The following is a 14,331-nucleotide window of genomic DNA, read 5'->3' as shown; positions in this document are numbered from 1 at the left end:
GGGCGGGCCAGGAGAGGTCTGCCTCGCTATGTGGTCACCTCTGGGGCAGGCGGGAATCGAACTCATGCGGAAGTGGCTTTAGCCTCTTAGTGCAGTGCTTTAACCCACTGCGCCACCAGGGAGGGCCAGCATCTGTAAATCTTAAATAAGCCTGTAAAGGTAGTACAATTAATCCCACTCTATAGAAGAACAGGAAGTTGAGTTCAGGGGTTTAGTTATGTCACAATGATAATATATAACAAAATCAATATTTAATATAATATTTAAAAACCATTACATTTACCAAAAGTCTATGGAGAGTCTTTAATAAATTTGATTAAGAGGACAAACTAAAGTCTTAGTCTTAAAAATGTATTTTTGCTTCAATATGATGAGTATTTACTTTGAAAGATTATAATAATATTTTAACTTTATGTTTACTTTGATCTTTCCCCAAATTTGTCAAGTAGGTGAAAGTATTCTACATTTGTTGTAAAGTGTGACTACAATCTTTATAACAAATGGATTCTTTTATAATCTAAATACTATGTTGACATTAAAAAAACACTTACATGATTAAATAAGCATGAAACCAATTTCAGGCTTTTATTCTTCAATCTATAAATCAGAACTCTGCTTTAAAGTATGAGAGTCAATTTCAAACCAGCACTTTATTTGTATAAGCTGTGCAATCATGTGTTAAGAACACAAAGTGCAGGTATCACTCAATGTTAAATATTTTAAAGCAAAGCATTTCTTGTTGCCAATTTAATGTGTAGTATTTGCCTGGACATCATCATTTATTAAAATGTCTGAGTTAACAATAAGATGGTTGTTTGGGGCAACGGACAGGTACCCATCTCCCATATTAATCATAAAGATTAATATCCTACTCTTCTTTAAACAGAGTTTATTGATACACAAAAGATGACTTACAATAAGAGAAAAGACACTCTACTTGAGATGATACTTTACATCTCAGTGTCTTACACTTTTTGTAAGAGGAATTGGGAAAACTGGAGAAGTTGATTCTTAGGCCACTGGGAGTCTTAATCGTAGCCAACTTATCTTCTACTAAAAATAAAAGAGAGTAAGTCATCTTAAAACCTAGTACAAGTTTACTAAAATGCTACTTTTGTTGAAACTGCTGTTCCATCACAATTCGTGTTTCATGGGGGGCGGGGAGGAGTGAGGAATATAGCCAATGCTATAGTTTCTAGGGAAAATTTGGAGGCTCTTAGATTCTGTTCTCCTAGTCTCTTAGAACCCCTTGGGAAGCGAATATGACCAGGAGACACAGGTTTCCATCCACCTTGATGCTTCTCAAAATGACTTTTGTTGGTGGGAAGATCTCCCCTCCCCTCTATCATATTTTCTGCCCTAACATTGGGGTAACACAGATGCTATTTCTTATATTCTAAGCTTATAGCTTATTTTTTTTTTTTTTTTTACAAAATGCTTTTCAAATTCTTTGCTACCACCATGCCCCTCCTGTTCCAAAATCTTCTGTCGTCTTCCCGACGGCACATGGAGATGTGAGAGACAAAGAGGAAGGCAATTGATCATTCCAGGAGATGAGCACTGTCCAATCTGTCCAACAGAGCCTCTACATTAAGAAATGTTAATGTGGCCCTCCCTGGTGGCTTAAAGCACAGCGCTGCAAGTGAGCCACAGCCCCTTCAGTGTGAGTTCAAATTCCAGCCCCAGAGGTGATCCACATGGTGTGGCAGACCTCTCCTGGCCCGCCCACTGCTCCCCTCAGCAGTGACTTCATTGATCTGCCTGTTATGCTCCCTACTTTTCTCTGGTGAATGCTTTTATTACCCCTGCATCTCTAGCTTGTACCGCAGTTCTGTACGCATAAATTAATCTTTAAAAAAGGAGAAATGTTAATGTGTTAATTATGTAAGTTATGTAACCCATACATGTCCACTGGAAAACCAAAAGTATGATGAAAAATGTTTAACTTAGTTAAACAGAAAAATAACAGTTTTTATTATTTACATGTAACCCACTTGTGAAATCTTGATTTCTTAGCCTTTTATGTTGAATTTTTAAGCTTTGGTTTTCAATTTTTCTGTCGAGCCTTAAGAACATGAATTTATTTATGAATCAATAATTATGTTTAACTAATGTTTAATGTTTTACATTGTGCATTCTTATAGGACAATGATTTTTTTAAATGAAGACTACAACATTCCATTAGAGAAACTTCTCTGGATTCCTTTTATTGTTGGTAATCTCAAACAAAATATAAATTGATTTAACTTCTTAAAGACTTATTTTCATTTCTTGTAAGTAAAATATTTAAGTATAAATAATTATTGTCTTAAAATATTAGAATTGACAGTGGATAGGTATTTGGGGGGAAGTTTCTTTTTTATATACTATCTCCTTTTATATTAGAAAAGTAATTCATATTCAGGGTTAAGCTAGAATATAAATATGTAATGTAAAAATGGAAAGTCTACACTGCTACTTCCCAGAGATAATTCTATTAATATAGAGGCTTATATTCCCTCTATTTTGCTTTTTCTTTCCTTCTTCTATTCTTTTACTGTTTACTATTACTTGTATGAGGTAGGATTCTGCTGTATACATATATACAATTTTGATTTTCAGAGGTAAACTGATATGTTTCTTGGTTAAAAAATGGAAATAGTATACCCATTTTCATAGGTTGATTTATATGTAGAGATTTGTAAGTTATATTATTATACTATGAAATATTAACTCACAGTACAAGCTCTAGATTATAATTCAAATTACTTTAAGTATTCAAACCAGTGTTTTTTAGATAAAATGGTAATAATAGCATAGAATTATGAAATATATAAAGTAAAATCATACAGGTGTGTGATTTTAACTAAACTTAGTTAATATTCTCCAAATTACTTTTCCTTGACAAGAATTTTAATTTGAGGTCTTCATGCTTCCAGTTTATCAATGAGAAAATGAAAGCTATTTTAATTTATAAAACTACTCATACTACCCTAATTGGGTATTTAAAACTACTCTTTAATAAAATACCCATCTAATACAGACTTTAGAATACAGTAATAAAAATACTCATCATTATACTCTTTACTAAAATATCCACCTAATACAGACTTTAGAATACAGTAATAAAAATACTCATCATTATATTCATATGCAAACATGTTGGGTATCTTCGTAACAGTCATTATAAGATATGTTTATCCACAATAATATTATAATAGAGTTGCACATACATTATCTTATTAAAATGGTTGGGTAACTAGGGCCCTCCTTGGTGGCGCAGTGAGTTAGAGCACAGCACTAAGACGCTAAAGCCACTTCAGCATGAGTTCGATCCCCACCCTGGAGGTGACCCATATGGTGCGGCAGACCTCTCCTGACCTGCCCGCTGCTCCCCTCAGCAGTGTACTTCGTCAGTCGGCCTGTTCAGCTTCCCTCTCTGTCCCTGGTGAATCTTCTTACCGCCCCTGCACCTCTGGCCTGTACCCCAGTTCTGTATACAAACATAAATAAACCTTTTAAAAAAAATAGTTGAATGTTTAACGAAGGTGAGACTTTAAAAATTGGGTGCTATTATTTCAACAATACTGTAAAGAGAGACTATCTGCAATAAGGAATGAGTGTACATGTCAAACAGTATATCAGTTATTTTTAGAATTGCTTTATATATTTTCTCAACAACCCTACGATGCATGTTTAAGGGTAGTATCCTTTATCTAAATGAGAAAATTGAGACTGTAGAGAAGTTACTCATCATCACACTGTGGGACATTGGGTAGAACTCTAAACCCAGCCCATAAGCTTGCTTATCACCTCTAACTTGATGACAAGTTTTGTAGTAAAATATTTTAAGAAGAAATCAAGATGTGTAATTCAGTCTTTCAAGCTTGTATAAAAAGAATTAGAAGAAATTAACTTTCTATGAATATTCACAAGATCAGTATTAACTTTAAAATCTGATGATAAATTACTGAACACCTCTATGTACATAAAAATATTCAGAAAATGTATTTTCATGGATTATTTAGAAAGCAGGTCTTGCACAACAACCCTCGCCTCTGTGTACCTTGTACCTGACTATATTTATTTGCCCATCTAACCACTGATTGAATGGAGGCTATGTTTGTATAAGTACACAAGTATGCCTACATGGAGATTGATTGCAAAATATAATTTTCTCTTGTGTACCTTGTCCTATATAGATGATACATACTATTTAGATGTACTGTATACTTTGTTATACTTAATAACAAAGTAAATTTGTTATACTTAATAATATACTCTCATGAAGGTAAACATATGAGAATAAAAAAATAGATTAAGAAAGAAGAAAAGTTAAGAAAGATACTTCAGAAGTGCTAAAAAAAAAAAGCTAGTCACATGAAAAAAGATAAAGTACCCTTTATAATCTTAAAAGAATCTGATGTTCTGAGGTTTAAACATTCTTATTAACCACCATCATAAGCAACATATAAGCTAGTAACTTTAAAAATTGAAAACACACTTTCCCTTTACAGTAAATGCAGAATATTCTATTCATCTCACTCCGAACAATCACTTCCATAGACCTCTGATTTTTCCCTTCACTTCCACCAGCCAGCTCTTTTTTAACCACTTCAGTAAAGTTTATGCATCTAATGTCAAGTAAAGAACAAAAATTTATTCCAACTGCTCACAGTACATATTATTTCAAAATTACAAATTACTATCTATGCGCAGCTGCATAATTATTCAGAAATATTAAAAAGTGAAAGTACTAAATATATGAATTCCAAGGACAGGCCAAAGTAACCTTATCACACTCCTTTACAATTACGTTGATCTTAGAGATCAACGATCTACATTTTAAAAATACTGTAATTTTTTTATACTATATTTTGTGAGGAAAATAACAAACCCTGGTGGAAACACTAACACCGTATAGTTTCTCCATAAGAATTATTTGCTGTATTTAGATTTCTAAGAGGATGTCTGATACAGAATATTATAAAAGGTCAATTACTAATATGTAAAACTTGTCGACGAGTTGCTTAAATTGCTCAGAAAAATTGGAGAGGGCCATAATTAATTCTCTCATGATTCAAGTCCAGAATACTTGTGTATTTTAAGTAATACTCAAATGATTTACTGAATTCATACAGTTTTCCATTGCTAATTATACCAGTTCACTATATCACTCAAGGAAACACTTTAACCTGCAAATGAGACTAAAAATGATAAGGTGTGACTAAATGGAATGGTTTCAAAGGAAAGTGATCTTGTGACAACTTACTGCTAAAAATATGCAGAGGATGTCAGGTAGTCTGCTGAGCTAAATACATTACTAGCTGTCACATAAGGAAAAATGTCATAAGTGCAACATCATGTTTTAAAGATGTTCAAGAATTATTTTGGGTAAGAACAGGAAGAATTTACATCTAAAGGCAAAAGTGGAGCCCTCTTAGGAAAAGAAAGTTTTTATCTTAACTAGTATTTTGGTCCAGACTGTTAGAGTTTTTATTAAACATAACTAAATGCATAAAATTGATAGATATCAATTTTGCCTCCATCTTTTCCTAAATACATTTTCTTTGTGCTGTTTATGTATATTACATTTACATATAAAAACTTTATATTTAAAAACTTTCAAGATAATATTGACCTAGTTATTACAACAGCTATATGAAGAAAGCAGTGTAAATTTTCTTATAATCATTTTAAGAGTAAAGAAATTTGATTGAGTTAACTGTGTTCAAAATCATACGAATACTAAATAGTGAGATATGGGGGAAATGTTAACCTCTCCAACATAACTAACCATCTGTTTATGTAAATGTTAGTGAAAAAAAGATCAAGGTAATATGAGAGAGCGGCCACTGATGTGTAGTGATTTTGAAACAAATGCATCAAAGTTAACCAAAAGTTTTGAGATTCACTTTTACCTACAAATAAATATTTACTCATAACCTTAATGATTAACATTTAGATACCTCTAAAAGCCATGTCATAATATTGAATTCATAAAAAAATAGCATATTGGTGTCAATAGTTATGAATTAACTAAAGTCAAGAACCTAATGATTAAAAGGTGTACACTGAATTTATAATATCTGAGCTAGGAATATTTTCCTAATTTTAGCTTAAAGATAATGGAATTGAAATTTACTGAACATGGGTAACGGAAAAATTAGTAATAACATTTCTGATTGTGCTTTATATGCAGCTCCCATTCTTTAGCTTCTATGTTTATATAAGATACCAAGAAATAAGGTTCTCATTTTACCACTACTTAGAATTAGCATAAATTTGTCCATCATTTTATACTTGTATTTGTCCTTTCATCTTAAAGAAAAGTTTTACTACTGATAGATGATTGTGAATTTTAAATGCTCTATAGATTTAAAAATCTAATTTTGACTGGGTTTGCAAAGGCCAGAAAGAAGTGACTGCTATTTCCTCATTTCAAAACAAGCACCCTGTTTCTGAAGGCAAAATCCCAGGAGGTTTGAGTCTACATTAAGCAAACCAGTAGGTGATCTTGATTTAATTTACTAAACAATCTCATTTAGTAGTGCAGAGACTTGGGGTTTTTCTGTAAGAGTGTAGTCATCTGGAAGGATCTGCTATTTGGTCCAGTTTATCTCTGTTCACTTTTATTGTTAAAGTGCATTGCAGAAACCCAGAAATAACTATTTGTCACAAACCCACTATTGAAGCAATACATAGAGATTTTACTGTTCTAGAATTAATCTGCTGTATTACACTGTACAGAAACTATACTACCTTCTTTTTCAATATAAATGGGAGATACTTCTTTGATTGGAGGAGTAGTGTGCTCACATACAGTTATAGAAGCATGAACTTATGAACTTATGCCCTTAAAAGATATATAATGTTATTACCTCAATGTTGTTGCAATAAATACAATTTAAATAAACAAGTTAGATAGGTAGGTTGACAGATAAATAAATACCAAATGATAAACCCTTCTGTCCACCCCACCACAAAAAGGAGCATACTTGAGTGTCTATCTCAGTTTCCAAAACAAAACTTATCCCTGAATTTTTGCCCATGTGGCCAGATAACTAAACTGTGCTACATATTTTATGTTGTGCTCACAGATTTTTGATTAAATGTTGGAATTAGGAAATGTACTTTTTAGCATAGGGCTCATTATATATTTGCATCTAAGTCACAGAGAGTAAAATGAATACATAGATTTGATGATAAGAAGATCCTTGCTTCCTTCATCTCCAGTGTAGAGAAAGGAGGACCTAGGAACACAGACAAATGAGAGATGACTCTATGTCCATTGTGGCTACACACACACACACACACAAAAAAAAAATTCTCTTGTCAAGATACCGAGCCTTTTAGGGCATGTATTTTACAGACAAATTATTTGATAATGGTACTTGATAAATATTTAATTGGACATTATTTCCCTCTGAGGTTGGATTTGTTTTTACCAATGTTAAAATATATTTAAAAGGTTTTATTTCATTTATTGTCTATTTAGACTTCATTTGTACTATGGTAGAAATATACCTTATTTCTCAAAAGTAATCTGATTATAACATTAATACATTTGTTGCATTATTCAATTTTACAGACATCAAATTATGGAAATGATGATTACCTCAAGTGATTGTATATAATTAGTGATTTTATTCTTAATAGGACCATAGATAACAATAAAAGCTGATACTACTGGTTCCTTAATACAGTAATTTTTTTTTGAAGTGCCTTAAATGTATAGAAAAGAAAGTAGATTTTGAGAACAGAAGTTTCAGAAAGAAGTACAGTAGATTTGTTGTTGGAATTAAATTTCAAAATCAAGTTATTGTTCAATAATTTAAAATAAACTATGAAGAAACTTTATGATTAAAAACAAAACAAAATTGTACCTGCCTTATTTTGCATTTAATATCATGTCCAAAATGTCTTCATTACTAAATATACTTCAAAAAGTGTTCAGATACTGTATGAACTTAATAATATATTTATTTCAGATTTGAATTGAAGTAGTGTAAAATTTCTAATTTATTGTATAGCAACTTTGTAGTTTTTTATTTTAATCAGATTAATTAAGAGAGAATATATATATATCTATTTTTCCCACCATTATCCCTATACCCTTTGGACCAATTCTCCTTCTCCCTTCTTTTAACCTCAGAAGCTTCATTTATAAAAAGCTAGTTTCCATAAACATTTTGTTATGCTAAATCATCCACTATGTAGACATCCATTCTAACTTGGTTTACTACACATAATTAAGTCCTTGATCTACAGTTCTCCTATTAATGGCCACATTTTGCTTTTCCTTATAACTGAATAATATTCAATTGTGTAGACATACCAAATCTCTTTAATCCAGTCCTCATTCAGTGGGCACTTGTGTATTACCACAACCTAACTATTGTGAATGCTGCTGCAATAAACATTGTAGAGCATATAATTTTTTGAGTTGTTTCATGTGTCTTGGATAGATGCCCAAGAGTAGACTATTAGCTCATATAGTATTCACCCTTTAATTTTTTTAAATTAGTTCTAGATCACTTTCCAAAATGGTTACATCAGTTTATATTTCAACTAACAGTGTAATAGGATCTCTCATCTCTGCATCATTTCTAGCACTTACCAGTGGGGAACTTTTTAATGTGTGCTATTCTCACAAGTGTATATCATTTGACCATTGTATATCATATCTTCTTTGGTGACTTATCTGTTCAGATCTGCCACCCATTTATTAATGGAGGTGTTTTTTTCTTACTGTTAAATTGACTAAAATTTTTGTATACCTTGGATATTAGCTCCATCTCAGTTGTGTAACTTGTTGAGTAGATTTTTTAGTCTACTCATATCAATCTCCAAAAATGCTGAAATATCATTCATGATGTCAGAAATGTCTCACTATTTTCTTCAATATATTTTACTGTTGCAGCTCTCATATCTAAGGCCTTAGTCCACTTTGAATTTATATTTGTTCACTGAGTTAGAACATAAGCACATTTTAATCTTTTATATAAGGTCATACAGTTTTCCCACCACTGTTTAAAGAGATTCTCTTTTACCCACTGAATGGCAGTAGCTCCTCTGTCATAAATTAAGAATTAATAAATACATTGATTTACTTCTGGACATTCAATCCCATTCCACTGATCCATGAGTCTGTTTTTATTCTAACACCATACTGTTTTAAGTAATGTTGTTTTATATTCTAGTTTAAATTTAGATAAAATAATGCCTCCATTTTTCTCCACTCTCTAAGGCTAACTTTCACTCCTTGTAGACTTTTATAATTTCATATAAGTTTTTATATTTGGATCAATTTCTTTTGAAAAATATTGCTGGCAATTTTTGGTGTTATTTATTAAATTTATATCTCTTTTGCTAGAATAGTCATTTTGACTATATTGATTGTCCCTATACATGAGCTCAAATGTCTTTTCCCTACATCAGCATCTATAGTCTTTAGTAATGTCTTTTTTGTTGTTATTTTATAGGTCCTTCACCTCCTTGCTTACATTAATTCCAAGGTATTTTACCTTTCTGATATAATTGTAAATGGAATTATTTTCATAATTATTTTTTCTTGTTCATTCTTTTTCAGTTGTATATAAAAATGCAACTGCTTTTTAAGTTTATATTGTAACTAGGCAGCTTTTTAAATTTAGTTCTTTCATATTTAGGAAACAGTAAAGTTTAAAAATAAGTATTTGCTAAAATACTACATTTCCCAAAATTAATAAGCTACCAATTCTCTTTTCCACTTTTCATTTATGGAAAAAGTAAGCATTGCTTATAAAATAATGCCATCTCTCACACTTTACAACATATCTTTATTATAAATGTTTAAATTATGTAGTAAATTATCTTTATTAAAAATATTCAACAAAATTCTTCAGTGCATTTCATATTTCTGTTAGAATTTTTACCAATTAGTATATCTCATAGTAATATTTTACTATCCTAAGCTTATTCCCAATATTGTATTTCCTAAAATATTTTCCACTAACTTTTTACTATGAAAATAAACTATGAAATAGCTGGGAAACCATGCTGTATTAATTTTTAATTGACAAAAATATTGAGCATTTCTTTTATTATTCATAATCAGTTTGTCTACCATATCTCTACCCAACACAATCAAAATTTTATGTCATGTGTTACCTGTTTGGTGGGGTCAGAAATATACTATATACAGATTTGTCTATTAATTAGTATCTAAATGATACTTACAATAAATTTGGTTTTAATTTTTTTAAGTATACTTAAAAATTATTATAAAAAAGTAAGTCATGGCACTCCCTGGTGGCGCAGTGGGTTAAAGCACAGCACTGAGAAGCTAAAGCCACTTCCACATGAGTTCGATTCCCGCCTGCCCCGGAGGTGACCACATGGCGTGGCAGACCTCTCCTGACCCGTCCGCTGCTCCCCTCAGCAGTGTACTTCATCGATCTGCCTGTTCTGTTCCCTGCTGTCTCTCGTGAAGCCTCTCATCGCCCCTGAGCCTCTGGCCTGTACCCCAGTTCTGTATGAATAATAAATTTAAAAAAAAAAGTCAGTTGCTCTACTAAAATATGCCTTACTGTTCTGTAATTTTAAGGAGCCAACTTTATCTATGACAAATAATAAAACTCTAGTGTTAAACTAATCAAATACAAATCATTCAACTGTATACATTCTACTGATACAGTATTTAAGAGAAAAATAAGTTTTTAAAATGAAACGCTTAGTGTCTTATAATGAAAAGCAGTTAGCTTTTTTTTTTAAAGATTTATTTACGTATGCATACAGAACTGGGGAACAAGCCAGAGGTGCAGGGGTAGTAAGAAAGTTCACCAGAGGCAGAGTGGAGAGCTGAACAGGCAGATCGATTAGGGACACTGCTGAGGGGAGCAGCGGGCAGGTCAGGAGAGGTCTGCCATGCCATGTGGGTCACATCTGTATTGGGGATTGAAGTCTCACTGATGTGGCTGAGACTCACTTGCAGTGCTCTGTCCTAACCCACTGTGCCCCAGGAAGGGCTGAAAATCAGTTAGCTTTAATGTAAAACAACCAGGTATTAAGTTTGTCATTCTCAATTGTGTCCTTAGTGGGAAGTTGTCAAAAACATTAAACTTTTCTTTAACTTGCTTTCTCATTTGTCCCTGTTTATGAACCACCTGTTTTATGTTAAGGAATGGAGACAGCCACAGTTCTTTTAAATGTACACAATGTATGTGCAGGACCCAGGCATGTATGAAAGGCTACTAAATTTCCCAAAGGAAATGTGTTAGATTTCTCATTTCTTCGGTATTTGTTTATTTTTTTTCTTGTTCTGTGTCTAATGGTACCCAACTTACTTGAAACAATAAAAGATAATATTAATTAATTGGGCTCCTATGGATATATCAGCACTCTTGGTTAGGAAAAAAGCAGGAAATGAATATAGTATCGGAATGAAAATCAAAAATTAATGAACACCCTAATAACTACAAAAAAACAAATAATTTTTCTTAAAAGTTCAAAAATGACAGTCTTTCAGTAAAAATACATCTTGAGAAATATCACAAAACATCTACCAAAAGAAGGGTATTGAATTAATATTCAATCAACTAGTCTTAGAAATTAGAAATTTTAAGGTTAAGAACATAAATTTACAGGTTAAGAACATAATTTAAAAACAAAAAAAAACTGAGAATTTCTGTTGTACTAATGCAAATCTTACCTTTGAATTTCTGACCAGATCATTTATATTTTAAAACTATTTTTATCTTCAACTCAAGATACATAGTTTATTTTTTTTCTAAACCATTGATTTTTTCTGTCATTCTTACAGGAAAATAGTGTTTTGATATCAATATATGTTGTATAGTATGTAGCTGATAGTTTGACCCACTGTAAGTTCTTAGAAATGTTTAATAATAGTGGAGTTTCCATTGAACTTACTATTAAACAGCTTTTAGAGTTCATTTATCAAATATTTCAAAGTGTAAAAGTGTAGCACAGAAACATTAATTGAACAGCCATTAAGCAGTATGACTGTCTTTGGTTGATAGAAGACATAAAGCTTCATACTTCATACTTTGTGGTAGAAAACAATTAGTCTTATAATGAACTTGTCATTAAATATATTACTACCAGACTTAGACCACTTTCACTTTATAGAATAGCAGTCAGGTGTAGTCAGAAGCCTGCCCAAGCTATAGTAAGTTGTCTTTTCACTACTATGCTTAGGTGCTTATAAATATTGTTGTGTGCCTCAATCTATATGTTAATATCAGTTACTAATGGCTGTCATTATCTGCAGTCAATCTCATAAAAAACTTCCTCAGAGACACTGTCCATAACTAGAATGCTGCTAAAGTTAAATTGTTTTTCTAAAACACCAAATATAAAAAGCATATAAGTACGAGAGGTTGGAGGGATGATTTATTTTGTTTTAAGTATGTTTGACAATTGCTAGTGTTATCAGATTTTGCCCTGAGTCAAATTAATATCCCAAATGGGAATGCTGTATAGATACTTATTTGTGTGATTTCATGATGCTATAAAGTTTTTCTGCTCATCTGGGACTATAGGTGAAGATGTAAGATAGGAAAACCAAAAGTTGGAATCTGCCACTGCCTGTTTGGAAGTTCAGTATTTTTAACAGTAGAGGTGAGTCTCATCATCAATTTGTAATTTCATTTATGCACTCTACTTATAGCTATAGAACACTTAATAATGAGATCCCCAAAAAAATGTTTAAATGATAAAGCAGGCCTTTGCTGTTGATAGGTGCTAAGTGGGACATTAAACTATTGCCAGACATGTGAGAAACTTTTGGATTTGTTCCATACTTTTGTTATTTTTTTTTAAAAGATTGATTTATTTGTGCATACAGAACTGGGGTACAGGCCAGAGGCTCAGGGGTGGTGAGAGGCTTCACCAGAGACAGTGGGGAACAAAACAGGCAGATCAACTAAGTACAACTGCTGAGGGGAGCAGCGGGCAGGCCAGGAGAGGTCCGTGTGATCACCTCCGAGGCAGGGGGGAATCGAACTCATGCGGAAGCAGCTTTAGATTCTCAGTGCTGTGCTTTAATCCGCTGCACCACCAGGGAGAGCCCTATTTTTTTGTTATTTTTAACTGAGATAATATTTGTACACCCCCATTAGGTATTGTCACCTATTGCATTCACCACCACCTCACCCCTTAGTACCCCAATAGTCCATTGTGTGGCAGTAATGGGTTGATTCTCATATGCTCATGATTCTTATGTGCCTTACATCACCAGAACTTGATATTACTAATTTCTATATTACAAAGTCAAACCCAAACAAAAATCAGTTAATGAGGAAGTATATTTTTGAAAGAATATGTTGAATATTCACAGTGTTTCTTATACAGGGAAAAGGGGGCGGGGCAAAGTTTCCTGAGGAAGGAAATGTCATCTGCCAAACATAATGGCTGTTTAGATAGCCTTTGTCTAAAGAGTTACTGTCATCATCTTTCCCAGCAACATCTCTTTTCTTGTCCTAATTCAGTTTTACCAGCAAGAACGCCAGTATATTATAGTCTTGCCATACATGTTTGTAGAATGACATAGGGTGGATGGATCGGAGTGGAACAGAGCACAGTATGGCTGGAAGGGTGGTAGCAGTATAGCCATAATCAAATGTATCAAACATTCAAAAGAGAAGTTTCTGTTTCTGTCTTGTACACTTATTTTTAAAGAACTTAGAGAGTGCAAGTTACAATGTATGCTTCTTTAATGAAACAGGGAAATGCATGTGTGATTTCAGAAAATTTCTTTTGAAAGTATTTTTTAAAAATTACATGAAAATGCATTTCCCAGGCCCAGGTCTTCAGGGGACACTAGGAAAGACTTAGACTAATTTGTACATATTGTAAAAACAATACACGTCCTCCATTTTGTCTCAGGAGAAATGGAAGAAGGCTTTTCCTCCCACCTTGAATCTGACCCATACTGAACATCTTTCCAAAGAATTCCACTTCAGTTGCCCTGCAAAATATAACACTCCCTCAGGAATTGGCTTTTATCAAGAAAATATTGTGACTCTGCATCCTGGTTTATGCCTGTTGTCCCAGGGTAATAGTAGCTCCGTCTTTCACTCTCAGATGTGTCCCAGTATGGACAAGAAATTATAGGAAGCTTACCTAAAAATGATAATGAAATGTTATTAATAATAAAATACCTTTTATTAGAAGACTGCTAGATGTCAAAGACTTTGAAATTCTTTTATGTTATAATGAATACTTCACAATAATCCAATGAGGAGGTATTTTATTGCCTTATTTTATAGTTAAAGAAACAAAGACTAGAGTGGTGACATATTGTGAACAAACCTGGATTCAGACAAAGGTCTGACTCCCTAATATATG

The 14,331-nt window shown here is 32.6% G+C and overlaps 1 protein-coding gene across 1 annotated transcript in view; it reads left to right on the top strand.

The window, feature by feature from the left end:
* Positions 1 to 2,167, top strand: part of KHDRBS2 (KH domain containing, RNA binding, signal transduction associated 2) — a 429,412-nt gene extending 427,245 nt beyond the window's left edge. Inside the window, exon 11 of the transcript XR_001145205.1 lies at positions 2,145 to 2,167. The gene's annotated coding sequence lies outside the window, so the exon portion shown is untranslated. The remainder of the gene's footprint in view (positions 1 to 2,144) is intronic.
* The last annotated feature ends 12,164 nt before the right edge of the window (positions 2,168 to 14,331 follow it).

Source organism: Condylura cristata, unplaced genomic scaffold (assembly GCF_000260355.1).
Source record: "Condylura cristata isolate star-nosed mole 26May11 unplaced genomic scaffold, ConCri1.0 scaffold00001, whole genome shotgun sequence".
In the NCBI taxonomy this organism is placed as follows: Eukaryota; Metazoa; Chordata; class Mammalia; order Eulipotyphla; family Talpidae; genus Condylura; species Condylura cristata.
This window is presented reverse-complemented; position numbering and strand designations above follow the sequence as displayed.